Consider the following 11,863-nt stretch of genomic DNA (forward strand, 5'->3'; position numbering starts at 1 on the left):
GTTCCATTCCCCACAGCAGGGGGGAGTTTCTCCCCCTCCAGCCTCTCCCCACCCCCGGCACCCCCTCTCCCTGCAGCTCCGCTCCCCCGCCCAGCCGGGGCTTTTGGTATCTGCCACAGCCTGGGCAGCAAGTCCCTGCCGGAGCCATCTGGGCCTCGTGTGGAGTCGGCAGCCCCAGAGCTTCAGCCCCTCAGTAAGTTCACCCCTCTTTTCCACCCCCTTTTCTTTGTGCTGGCAAATTCTTGTGCAGATTTGGCAGTGTGTCACCTGTCTGGAGGGTGTGAGCAGAGTATTTCCCTGCTCCCACCCGATGCTGAGTTTGTTTCCCTCCCCTGCAGCTCTGAGCTGAACTCTGACAGAGCCTTAAAAGCTGCTGAACATGACCCAGACTGTTCTGCCTGAGGCCAGGGACGTGCTGATGCCTACAGACACCTGCCAGAGCCAGCTCAACTTTGGGAACCAAGACAAGGTACAGCTCGGAGATTTCTTTCTCCAAGTACAGTTTCTGTGGCTACTTGAGTGTTCTCACTTCTTCCTCCAGTTCCTATTCCTCATATTCCTCCACCTGATATTGCTCCCCCTCGTATTCCTTCCTGTATTCCTTCTCTAATTCCATCTTGTATTCCTTCTCCTCTTCTTCCTCATCTTCCTTTTTGTATTTCTTCTACTATTTCTCCTTCAATTTCTCCTCCTCCTCCTCCAGCGCCTCATCCTCCTCATACTCCTCCTCCTATTCCTCCTCCTATTCCATCTTCTGTTGCCGCTTCTGTTCCTCCTCATATTCCTCCAACTCCTCTTACTCTGTATTGCTTCTTGGATTCTTCTAATTTCTCCTCATCATCTTCTTCCTCAGCCTATACCTCCTCATACTGTTCGTTCTCCATCCTGCACCTCCTCTTCCACCTCCAAGTATTCCTCCTCATATTCCTTCTCAGTTCCTCCTTGCATTCCTCCTTCTCCTCGTATTACTTCCTGTATTCCTTCCTATGTAACTCCTTGTATTCCTCCTCCTACTCTTCCTCATATTCCTCCCTGTATAACTGGATAATTCCTGCTCCTCGTCCTCTTCTTCCTCATTCCCAAACTCTTCTTCCTCTGTACTATTTTCATCATCATATCATTCCTCCTCTTGGATTTAGTTCCTTATTCGTATTCATCCTCTTATTCTTCATAGTCTGTCTTCCTTCTACACTTCCTCCTCCTCCTCCTTGTATTCCTTCTTGGATTTTTCTTCCTCTTCTTCCTCCATCTCATCCTCCTCCTGCTCTTCGGCCTCCTCCACTTACCTCTATTCGTCCTTATTATTCCTCCTAATACTGTTCATTGTCTGTGCTCCTCCACCACCTCTTCCTCCTCATAATATTTTATGTATTCCTTTAGGAATCTTCTTTCTCCTCGTCCTCTTCTTCCTCTTTCCCAACCTCTTCTTCGTTAGTCTCATCCTCGAATTCTTCCTCCACTTACCTGTATTCTTCCTTAATATTCCTCCTCCTACTGTTCATTGTCCGTCTTTCTCCTTCTCCACCTTCTCCTTCACCTCCAGTTGCACCTCCTCCTCCTTTTCGTATTCCTTCTTGGATTCTTCTTCCTCCTTGATCTCATCTTCCTCCATCTCATCCTCTTCCTCGTCGTCCTCTACTTACCTGTTTTCTTCCTTAGTATTCTTCCTCATACTCTTCATTCTCCGTCGTCCACAACTTCATCCTCATCCTCCTCCTCTTCTTCATGTTCCTCCCTGTGTTCATTTTTGGATTCTTCTTTCTCCTCGTCGTCTCTTTCTCAACCTCTTCTTCCTCTGTCTCATTCTGCTCTTTGGACTTTTCCTCCACTTACCTGTATTCTTCCTTAGTATTCCTCCTCACACTGTTCACTGTCTGTCTTTCTCCTCCTCCTCATACTGTTCATTGTCGGTCCTCCTCCAAATCCACCTCCTAATCCTGCTCTTCCTCATATTCCTCCCTGTGTTCATTTTTGGATTCTTCTTTCTCCTCGTCCTCTTCTTTGTCTCATCGTCCTCCTCCTACTCCCCCTCCTCCTCCTCTTACTCTTCTCTGTATTCCTTTCTGGAATCTTCTTTCTTTTCGTCCTCTTCTTCCTCTTTCTCAGCCTCTTCTTTGTCTGTCTCATCCTCATCCACGTTTTCTTCCTCCACTTTACCTGTTTTCGTCCTTATTAGTCTTCCTCATACTGTTCATGGTTTGCTTCCATCCTCCTCGCCTCCTCCTTCTCCTCCAGCTCCACCTCCTCCTTTTCGTATTCCTTCTTGGATTCTTCTTCCTCCTTTTCCTCATTTTCCTCCATCTCATCCTCCTCCTCTTCCTCCTCCTCCACTTACCTGTGTTCTTCCTTAGTATTGCTCCTCATACTGTTCATTGTCTGTGCTCCTCCACCTCCTCTTCCTTCTCATCCTCATATTCTTCACTGTATTCCTTTTTGGAATATTCTTCGTCCTCGTCCTTTTCTTCCTGCTGCTCCACTTCTTCTTCCTCTGCTTCATACTCCTCCTCCTCGTCCTATTTCTTCTTTCTCTTACCTGGCTTCCTCCTTAGTATTTCACCTCTTATTCTTCATGGTCTGTCTTCCTTGTCCTCCACCTCCTCCTCCACCTCCTCCTACTCCTTGTATTCCTTCTTGGATTCTTCTTCCTCCTCTTCCTCTTCTTCCTCCATCTCCTCCTCATTCTCCTCCTCCACTTAGGTGTATTCTTCCTTAGTATTCCTCCTCACAGTGTTCATTTTCTGTCTTCATCCTCCAGCACCTCCACCTGCTTCTCCTCCTCATATTCCTTCTTAGATTCTTCTTCCTCTTCTTTCTCTTCTTCCTCCATCTCATCCTCCTCCTCATCCTCCACTTCATCCTCCTCCACTTACCTCTATTCGTCCTTAGGATTCCTCCTAATACTGTTCATTGTCTGTGCTCCTCCACCTCCTCTTCCTCCTCATAATATTTTTTGTATTCCTTTCTGGAATCTTCTTTCTCCTCGTCCTCTTCTTCCTCTTTCTCAACCTCTTCTTCGTTTGTCTCATCCTCGAATTCTTCCTCCACTTCCCTGTATTCTTCCTTTATATTCCTCCTCCTACTGTTCATTGTCCGTCTTTCTCCTTCTCCACCTTCTCCTTCACCTCCAGTTGCACCTCCTCCTCCTTTTCGTATTCCTTCTTGGATTCTTCTTCCTCCTTGATCTCATCTTCCTCCATCTCATCCTCTTCCTCGTCGTCCTCTACTTACCTGTTTTCTTCCTTAGTATTCTTCCTCATACTCTTCATTCTCCGTCGTCCACAACTTCTTCTTCATCCTCCTCCTCTTCTTCATGTTCCTCCTTGTGTTCATTCTTGGATTCTTCTTTCTCCTCGTCGTCTCTTTCTCAACCTCTTCTTCCTCTGTCTCATTCTGCTCTTTGGATTTTTCCTCCACTTACCTGTATTCTTCCTTAGTATTCCTCCTCACACTGTTCACTGTCTGTCTTTCTCCTCCTCCTCATACTGTTCATTGTCAGTCCTCCTCCAAATCCACCTCCTAATCCTGCTCTTCCTCATATTCCTCCCTGTGTTCATTTTTGGATTCTTCTTTCTCCTCGTCCTCTTCTTTCTCTCATCGTCCTCCTCCTACTCCCCCTCCTCCTCCTCCTCTTACTCTTCTCTGTATTCCTTTCTGGAATCTTCTTTCTTTTCGTCCTCTTCTTCCTCTTTCTCAGCCTCTTCTTTGTCTGTCCCTTCCACCTGCCTCTCTGATTTCTTCCAGCCCTGTGCTTTTTTTAGCCTTTCTGTTTGGATTCCAACCTGCTCTTTCCAACATTGGGATCAAATAGGCACAAGCTGTGTGACAGGCAGCCCTGCAGCGTGCAGGAGAGCACCCAGCGTGCAGTGCACAGTGCGCTTCCGGACGTACCCGCGCTGTACATTGTACAGTGCAACACCATCCAGTGCAGTGCAGCGCCTGGAATACAACACAAAGTGCACTGCAGAGAGCAAGAGGACAGCACGGGACTTACAGTGCAGTCCCACCCCGTAACATACAGACAGGGCAAGGCTACACCCAATGGGAAATACAGTAAAGCCCCACAACACCGACAAGGTGATGTGTACAGTGCACACAGTGCCGGGCATCTACCTTCCAATACTCTCAAGCTGTGTGTGTATATGTGTATATATGCCAGAGCAGAGCGGGCTGCCATAGCTGCTGGTGGTGCCTGGGGGCCCTGGGGTGCCCCCCCACTGAGGGTGCCTGGGCTGCAGGGAAGGGCTGCTGCTGCTGGGCAGGCGGTGGGCACAGGTTGGCTGAGCCTGAGAGAGAGACAGGAGCGCTGGGCGGTGGGCAGCTCTGCTTCAGCCCCCAGGAGCGCAGTGTCCCTGGGCTGAAGGCTCGGGCTGGGTCCTTCCCTGGGGGTAGACGCTGTGGGGAAGGACAGAAGTCTGCAGGGGCCGGGGGGCCCCTGGGCCGGGCTGTGGCAGCACCATGGTCCCTGGGGATGGTTGGTTGCTAAGGACTCTCTGGAGTCTCCAGGAAGTGACGTAGGGGCTGCCTGTGTTCTGCCCCATCCCATCTGCCTCCCAGCCCCTCCCGGGCAGGGAAGGGTCTTGGGGGTGCCCTCAGCCCCCCCCAGCAGCTCTTGGGGGCTGTGAGGGGAAAGAAAAGTCCTGGCAAACAGGCGAGGTGCCTGAAGATCAGACCAAAGCCCTTGTCACTCCAGCCTTTAAAAAATGCAGGGGCTGCTCAGATGGCCCAGAAATGTCTGGACACATTACTGTCCCTCACCAGGATCCCAAAAATCCCATCCCTGTGGCTTTTTGGGATCCCCTTGAGCAGATCACCGGAGCTGTTGGGGAACTCTGGGGTCTCTCCAGGAGTCTCAGGCAGACTGCTTGAGGGGCTCCCAAAGCTCCCCGACACAGAGCTTCTCCTCGCTGTGCAACCAAAGAGGCCTGGCCACCCAGAGCTTCTCGAGGGGCTCCCACAAAGCCCTTTGACCCACCCATAAGCAACCGACCCCCCACATCCACCTTCTCTCCTGATCGTTCCTTTTGTCTTTTTCTCTTCACACCCTCCACCCACCCACCTCTTCCTCTTGCTCTTTCTGTTTCTCTTATTTCTGATTTTTTCTTCCTTCCGCCACCCCCCTTCCAGCCCCTTCCTCTGGCTCTTCCTTCATCTTTTTTTCTTGGGTTATTTCTTTTTCCCTCCCTACCTGCCCCTTTCTCCTTGTCTTTCCTTGGGCTTTTAGGACTGGTTTGGTTTGGGAATTTTTTCTCCCTGACAGTGAAAGGAAACAACAAAACACCCCCACTGCGGTACCACACGTGTCAGACACATCACACCAGACAGTGCCCACAAGAGACTGTACAGAGCACTAAAAAATACAGGCAACAGAATGATGGAAACTACAACAGAAAGTCCCCTGGGGAGCAACACAAAATACACTGAGCAATAGGATGGAGAAATGAACAGCGTGTGACACAGCACAGTGCAGACAGGACAGTGCACACTGTCCAGGGCAATACAGGCCCTGCTGCCTATACCGTGCCTACCTGACAATAACATAAATATAAAAAGATGTCTCTATATGCATTTAAAGAGTGATATAAATATATATATAAAACCATGAAGCATCAGGCAATTAGACAGCAACACATATTTGGGCCCAGTGGTACACGCCACCCGCATGTCATCGATGCCTTCTGCTGTCTCCTCAGGTTTTGTTTTGCCAGTTTTCAGATTTTTTTTTTTAATCTGCTGGTTCTTAGATTCCAGCTTGCCCCTTCCACCTGCCTCTTTTATTGCTTCCTGCCCTGTGCTTCTTTAAACCCTTCTATTTTTCTTCCAGCCTGCTGTTTCCATCTGCTGTTTCTTTGGGTTTCCCTCCCACCGCTTCCACCTCCAATGATTTTTCCTTTTTGCCGCCTCTTCCATCTCCTTTATTTTCTGCTGGCAGCTCCCTGCTCACACCTCCACTTCTTACTTTTGCTTTCCACCCACCCACTTTCTTTTGCCTTTTACTTTTTACTTCCTTCCTTCTGTTTATTCCTGTTTTTTCACTTCCCCATCCAACCCCCTTTCCAGGAGTTTCCTTCTCATTTCTGGTTTTGTGTGGTTCATTTTTCACTTCCTCCCCTGCCCGCTCCCTCCTACTTTTCTTGTCTTGTTTGGTTTTGGATCTGTTTTCATGTTTCTTTGCCTGATTCTTCCTGCTCTTTTCTTTTTCTTTTGAATTGTTGTTTCATGTTCATTTTTCCCCTGCCAAACCCCCCTGTTTCCTGCTGTTTCTGTTCTCTCTTTGGTTTTCCCCTGGTACCTTTCCGGTGATGACAGAACTTGGGTGGTGCCGTGGCCAAAGGTGGAGCTGCCCATTGGAGGCAGGTTTTTGCTTGTCCACTCCCCCGTGGGATGGAAGAAGCAGCTGCCTGGAGCCTTCTCCAGACCTGTGTGAGGGAGAGGGAGCGGTGACTGGCTGGGGAGACTCGCAAGGCCCCCACCAGCAAGCGGGTCCCGATGGCCAAAGGCCCCCAGCTCTTTCCTGAGCACGCTGGGAATTTGTGTCTTGGCTCTGGGTACCCACTGAGCTGCTGCCACAGCAGGAGGGGCTTGAAAAGCAGGGAGGAGCCTTGTTTGTGTGAGGTGACCCGGGAGAGCTGGGCACAAGGAGCTGGGAAATGCTGTGGATTCCCTGGGCAGGCGTCAGCCAGGCGAGAGCCGGCACGCTGCCCGGGCTTGCTGAAGCCCTGTGCCAAAAGCGCCCTGGGGACAGGGGTGAGGGGGATTCTGGCAGCGCCCGGGGTGGGCGATGCCAAAGGTGCCTGGGGGCCAGAGCAGAGCGGGGTGCCATAGCTGCTGGTGGTGCCTGGGGGCCCTGGGGTGCCCCCCCACTGAGGGTGCCTGGGCTGCAGGGAAGGGCTGCTGCTGCTGGGCAGGCGGTGGGCACAGGTTGGCTGAGCCTGAGAGAGAGACAGGAGCGCTGGGCGGTGGGCAGCTCTGCTTCAGCCCCCAGGAGCGCAGTGTCCCTGGGCTGAAGGCTCGGGCTGGGTCCTTCCCTGGGGGTAGACGCTGTGGGGAAGGACAGAAGTCTGCAGGGGCCGGGGGGCCCCTGGGCCGGGCTGTGGCAGCACCATGGTCCCTGGGGATGGTTGGTTGCTAAGGACTCTCTGGAGTCTCCAGGAAGTGACGTAGGGGCTGCCTGTGCTCTGCCCCACCCCATCTGCCTCCCAGCCCCTCCCGGGCAGGGAAGGGTCTTGGGGGTGCCCTCACCCCCCCCCAGCAGCTCTTGGGAGCTGTGAGGGGAAAGAAGGGTCCTGGCAGACAGGCAAGGTGCCTGAAGATCAGACCAAAGCCCTTGTCACTCCAGCCTTTAAAAAGTGCAGGGACTGCTCAGATGGCCAGAAATGTCAGGATGTACCGGTGTCCCTCACCAGGATCCCAAAAATCCCATCCCTGTGGCTTTTTGGGAGCCCCTTGAGCAGATTATTGGAGCTGTTGGGGATCTCTGGGGTCTCTCAGTGTCCTCGCGCAGACTGCTCGAGGGGCAACCAAATACCCCCAGCACTGAAGTGTTCCAACTGCTTCCAGCTTCTCCCCCCCACCCCAGAATCCCTCCCTTCCACTCACTCCTTTTCATTTCTCTTTGGTGTTTTTTTCCCTACTTCTCCCCCCCCATAACCCCCCTCCCCCTGCATGAAACTTGATCGTGCTCTTTAGTTACTCTTTTGGCAGGGGGTTCCTTTGCTTCCTCCCCCCTTTCTCCTCTTTTATTTTCCTTTCTTCACCCCCTCCTCCACACCCTTCTTCATGCTCTTTCCTTCTTTGGTGGTGGTGGTTGTTGGGGGGTGTTTCCATGTCGCCCCCCCCCGCTTCCTGCTTTTTCTTCTGTTGTAGTTGGGACTTTTTCTCTTCCCGTCCCTGTCCCCACCTCCTGTCCTCTCCTTTTCCCTTTTTCTTGGTTTTGGGCTTTTCCTTCCCTCTTTCCTGCCCCTTCCACTTGCTGTTTCCTTTCTCTTGTTTTGCTTTTTATTCGATTCCCCCCGTGCCTTTTGCCCTTCCCTTTGTTTGTGCTTCCCGACCCCTCACCCAGCCCTTTTTCCCAAATTTGTCCCTATGTGTCCCTGTGTGTCCCTATGTGTCTCTGTGGGTCCCTGTAGGTCTCTATGGGTCCCTATGGGTCCCTCTGAGTCGCTATGGGTCTCTATGAGTCCCTCTGTGTCTCTATGGGTCTTTAAGGGTCTTTATGATTCCCTGTGGGTCTCTATTGGTCTCTGTGGGTCCCTGTGGGTCCCTATTGTTTTCTGTGCGTCTCTGTGGGTCCCTATGGGGCTCTATGGTGCTCTATGAGTCTCTATGGGTCTTTATGGGTCCATATGGGTCTCTTTTGGTCTCTATGGTGCCTATAGGTCTCTATGGGTCTCTGTGGGTCTCTATGGGTCCTACTGGGACTCTATGGGTTACTATATGTCTCTATAGGTCTATATGGGTCTCTATGGGTCTCTGTGGGTCTCTATGGGTCTCTAAGGGGTCCCTGTGAGTCTCTATAGGTCTCTATATGTTCTTATATGTCTGTGTGTGTTCCTGTGGCTGTCTATGGGACTCTATGGATCTCTATGGCTCCTTATGGGTCTCTATGCATCTCTGTGGGTCCCTGTGGTTCTCTTTGTGTCACTATGGGTCTCTATGGATCCCTATGGGTCTCTGTGCTTTTCTATGGTTCCCTGTAGTTCTCTGTGGGTCCCTATGGGTCTCCATGAGCCTCTGTTGCTCTCTATGGGTGTTTGTGAGTCTGTCTGGGTCTCTGTGGTTCTCTGTAGGTCTCTATGGGGCCGTGTGGGTCGTTATGGGTCTCTATGAATCTTCATGGGTTTCAGGGAATCTCTGTGGGTCTCTACGGGTCTCTACGTGTCCCTATGTGTGTTTCCTATTTATCTCACATATGTGTCCATATGGGTCTCTGTGTGTCCCTATGTGTCTCTATGGCTCTCTATGGCCCCCTATGGGTATCTAGGGGTTTCTATGGGTCTCCATATATCCCTGTTGGTCTCTATGGTTCCCTATGGGTTTCTATGAGTCTCTATGAGTATCTATGAGTCCCTGTGGATCCCTGTGTGTCCCTAAGGGTTTCTATTGGTCTCTATGTGTCTCTGTGGGTCTCTCTGGTTCTCTCTGGGTCCCTGTGGTTCTTTATGGGTCTCTATGGGTCTCTGGGTCTTTATGGGTTCCTTTGCACCCCTATGTGTTTCTGTGTGTCTCTCTGTGTCTCTATGGGTCCCTGTGGGTCTCCATAGGTCTGTATGGGTGTCTATAGGTCCCTATGAGTCCCTGTGGATATCTATCAGTCCCTGTGGGTATCTATGGGTCCATATGTGTCTATATGTGTCCCTATGGGTCCTTACGTGTCTCTATGTGTCCCTATGGGTCCTTATGGGTCTCTATGGGTCTCTGCGTGTCCCTATGTGTTTCTAGGGGTTTCTATGTGTCCCTCTGGGTGTCTATGGGCCTCTAAGGATCCCTATGAATCTTTATGTGTCTCTATGTGTCATTCTGTGTATCTGTGGGTCTCTATAGGTCTCTATGGGTCCCTAAGGGTCCCTCTGGCTCTCTATGGGTCTGTATGGGTGACTATTAGTCCCTGTGGGTCCCTATGGGTCTCTATGTGTCTCTGTGGTTCTCTATCTGTTTCTATGGGTCCTTATGGGTCCCTATGGCACAAACGGCGGCTGCTGTAGCTGCTGGTGGTGCCTGGGGGCCCTGGGGTGCCCCCCACACAGGGTGCCTGGGCTGCAGGGAAGGGCTGCTGCTGCTGGGCAGGCGGTGGGCACAGGTTGGCTGAGCCTGAGAGAGAGACAGGAGCGCTGGGCGGTGGGCAGCTCTGCTTCAGCCCCCAGGAGCGCAGTGTCCCTGGGCTGAAGGCTCGGGCTGGGTCCTTCCCTGGGGGTAGACGCTGTGGGGAAGGACAGAAGTCTGCAGGGGCCGGGGGGCACCTGGGCCGGACAGTGGAACTGCCCTTGTGGCAGCACCATGGTCCCTGGGGATGGTTGGTTGCTAAGGACTCTCTGGAGTCTCCAGGAAGTGACGTAGGGGCCTCATGTGCTCTGCCCCACCCCATCTGCCTCCCAGCCCCTCCCGGGCAGGGAAGGGGCTTGGGGGTGCCCTCAGCCCCCCCCAGCAGCTCTTGGGGGCTGTGAGGGGAAAGAAGGGTCCTGGCAGACAGGCGAGGGGCCTGAAGATCAGACCAAAGCCCTTGTCACTCCAGCCTTTAAAAAGTGCAGGGACTGCTCAGATGGCCAGAAATGTCAGGATGTACCGGTGTCCCTCACCAGGATCCCAAAAATCCCATCCCTGTGGCTTTTTGGGAGCCCCTTGAGCAGATTATTGGAGCTGTTGGGGATCTCTGGGGTCTCTCAGCGTCCTTGTGCAGACTGTTCGAGGGGCAACCAAATACCCCCAGCACTGAGGTGTTCCAACTGCTTCCAGATTCTCCCCCCCACCCAGAATCCCTCTATTCCACTCCTTTTCATTTCTCTTTGGTGTTTTTTTCCCTACTTCTCCTCCCCCCCCCCCCCCGCACGAAACTTGATCGTGCTCTTTAGTTACTCTTTTGGCAGGGGGTTCCTTTGCTTCCTCCCCCCTTTCTCCTCTTTTATTTTCCTTTCTTCACCCCCTCCTCCACACCCTTCTTCACGCTCTTTCCTTCTTTGGTGGTGGTGGTTGTTGGGGGGTGTTTCCATGTCGTGTCCCCCCCCCCTTCCTGCTTTTTCTTCTGTTTTAGTTGGGACTTTTTCTCTTCCCGTCCCTGTCCCCACCTCCTGTCCTCTCCTTTTCCCTTTTTCTTGGTTTTGGGGTTTTTCCTTCCCTCTTTCCTGCCCCTTCCACTTGCTGTTTCCTTTCTCTTGTTTTGCTTTTTATTCGATTCCCCCCGTGCCTTTTGCCCTTCCCTTTGTTTGTGCTTCCCGACCCCTCGCCCAGCCCTTTTCCCCGAATTTGTCCCTATGTGTCCCTGTGGGTCTCTGTGGGTCCCTCGGTGTCCCTATGGGCTTCTGTAGGTCTCTAGGAGTCTCTATGGGTGTCTTTATATCCCTGTTGGTCTCTATGGGTCTCTAGGGATCCCTGTGTGTCCCTACGGGTCTCTATGGGTCCCTACGGGTCCCTCTGAGTCGCTATGGGTCTCTATGAGTCCCCCTGGGTCTCTATGGATCTCTAAGGTTCTCTGTGAGTCCCTGTGGGGTCCTAGGGGTCTCTGTGGGTCTCTATGAGTCTCTATGTGTCTCTATGGTTCCCTGTGGGTCTTTATGCATCTCTATGTTTTCCTATATGTCTCTATGGGTTCCTGTGGGTCTCTATGTGTCACTTTGGGTGTCTATGCATTTCTATGTGTCCCAGTGGGTCTCTATGGGTCCCTATGGGTCTCTATGGGTCTCTTTTGGTTTCTATGGGTCCCCGTGGGTCTCTATGGGTCTTTATGGGTCTCAAATTGTCCCTATGGGTCTCTATGGGTCTCGATGGGTCCCTGTGTGTCCCTATAGGTCTCTATGGGTCCCTATGGGTCCCTCTGAGTTGCTGTGGGTCTCTATGAGTCCCCCTTGGATCTCTCTGGGTTTTTAAGGGTCTTTATGATTCCCTGTGGGTCTCTATTGGTCTCTGTGGGTCCCTGTGTGTCCCTGTTGTTTTCTGTGGGTCTGTATGTGTCCCTATGGGGCTCTGTGGTGCTCTATGAGTTTCTATGGTTCTCTGTGGGTCCATGTGGGTCTCTTTCGGTCTCTATGGTCCCTATAGGTCTCTATGGGTCTCTGTGAGTCCCTGTGGCTCTCTGTGGGTCCCTCTGGGACTCTGTGGATCCCTGTGGGTCTCTGTCTCTATGGTTCCCTCTGGGTCTCTGTGGCTTACTATG

The sequence above is a fragment of the Gallinula chloropus genome (genome assembly GCF_964237585.1).
Source record: "Gallinula chloropus genome assembly, chromosome: 20".
Taxonomy (NCBI): Eukaryota; Metazoa; Chordata; class Aves; order Gruiformes; family Rallidae; genus Gallinula; species Gallinula chloropus.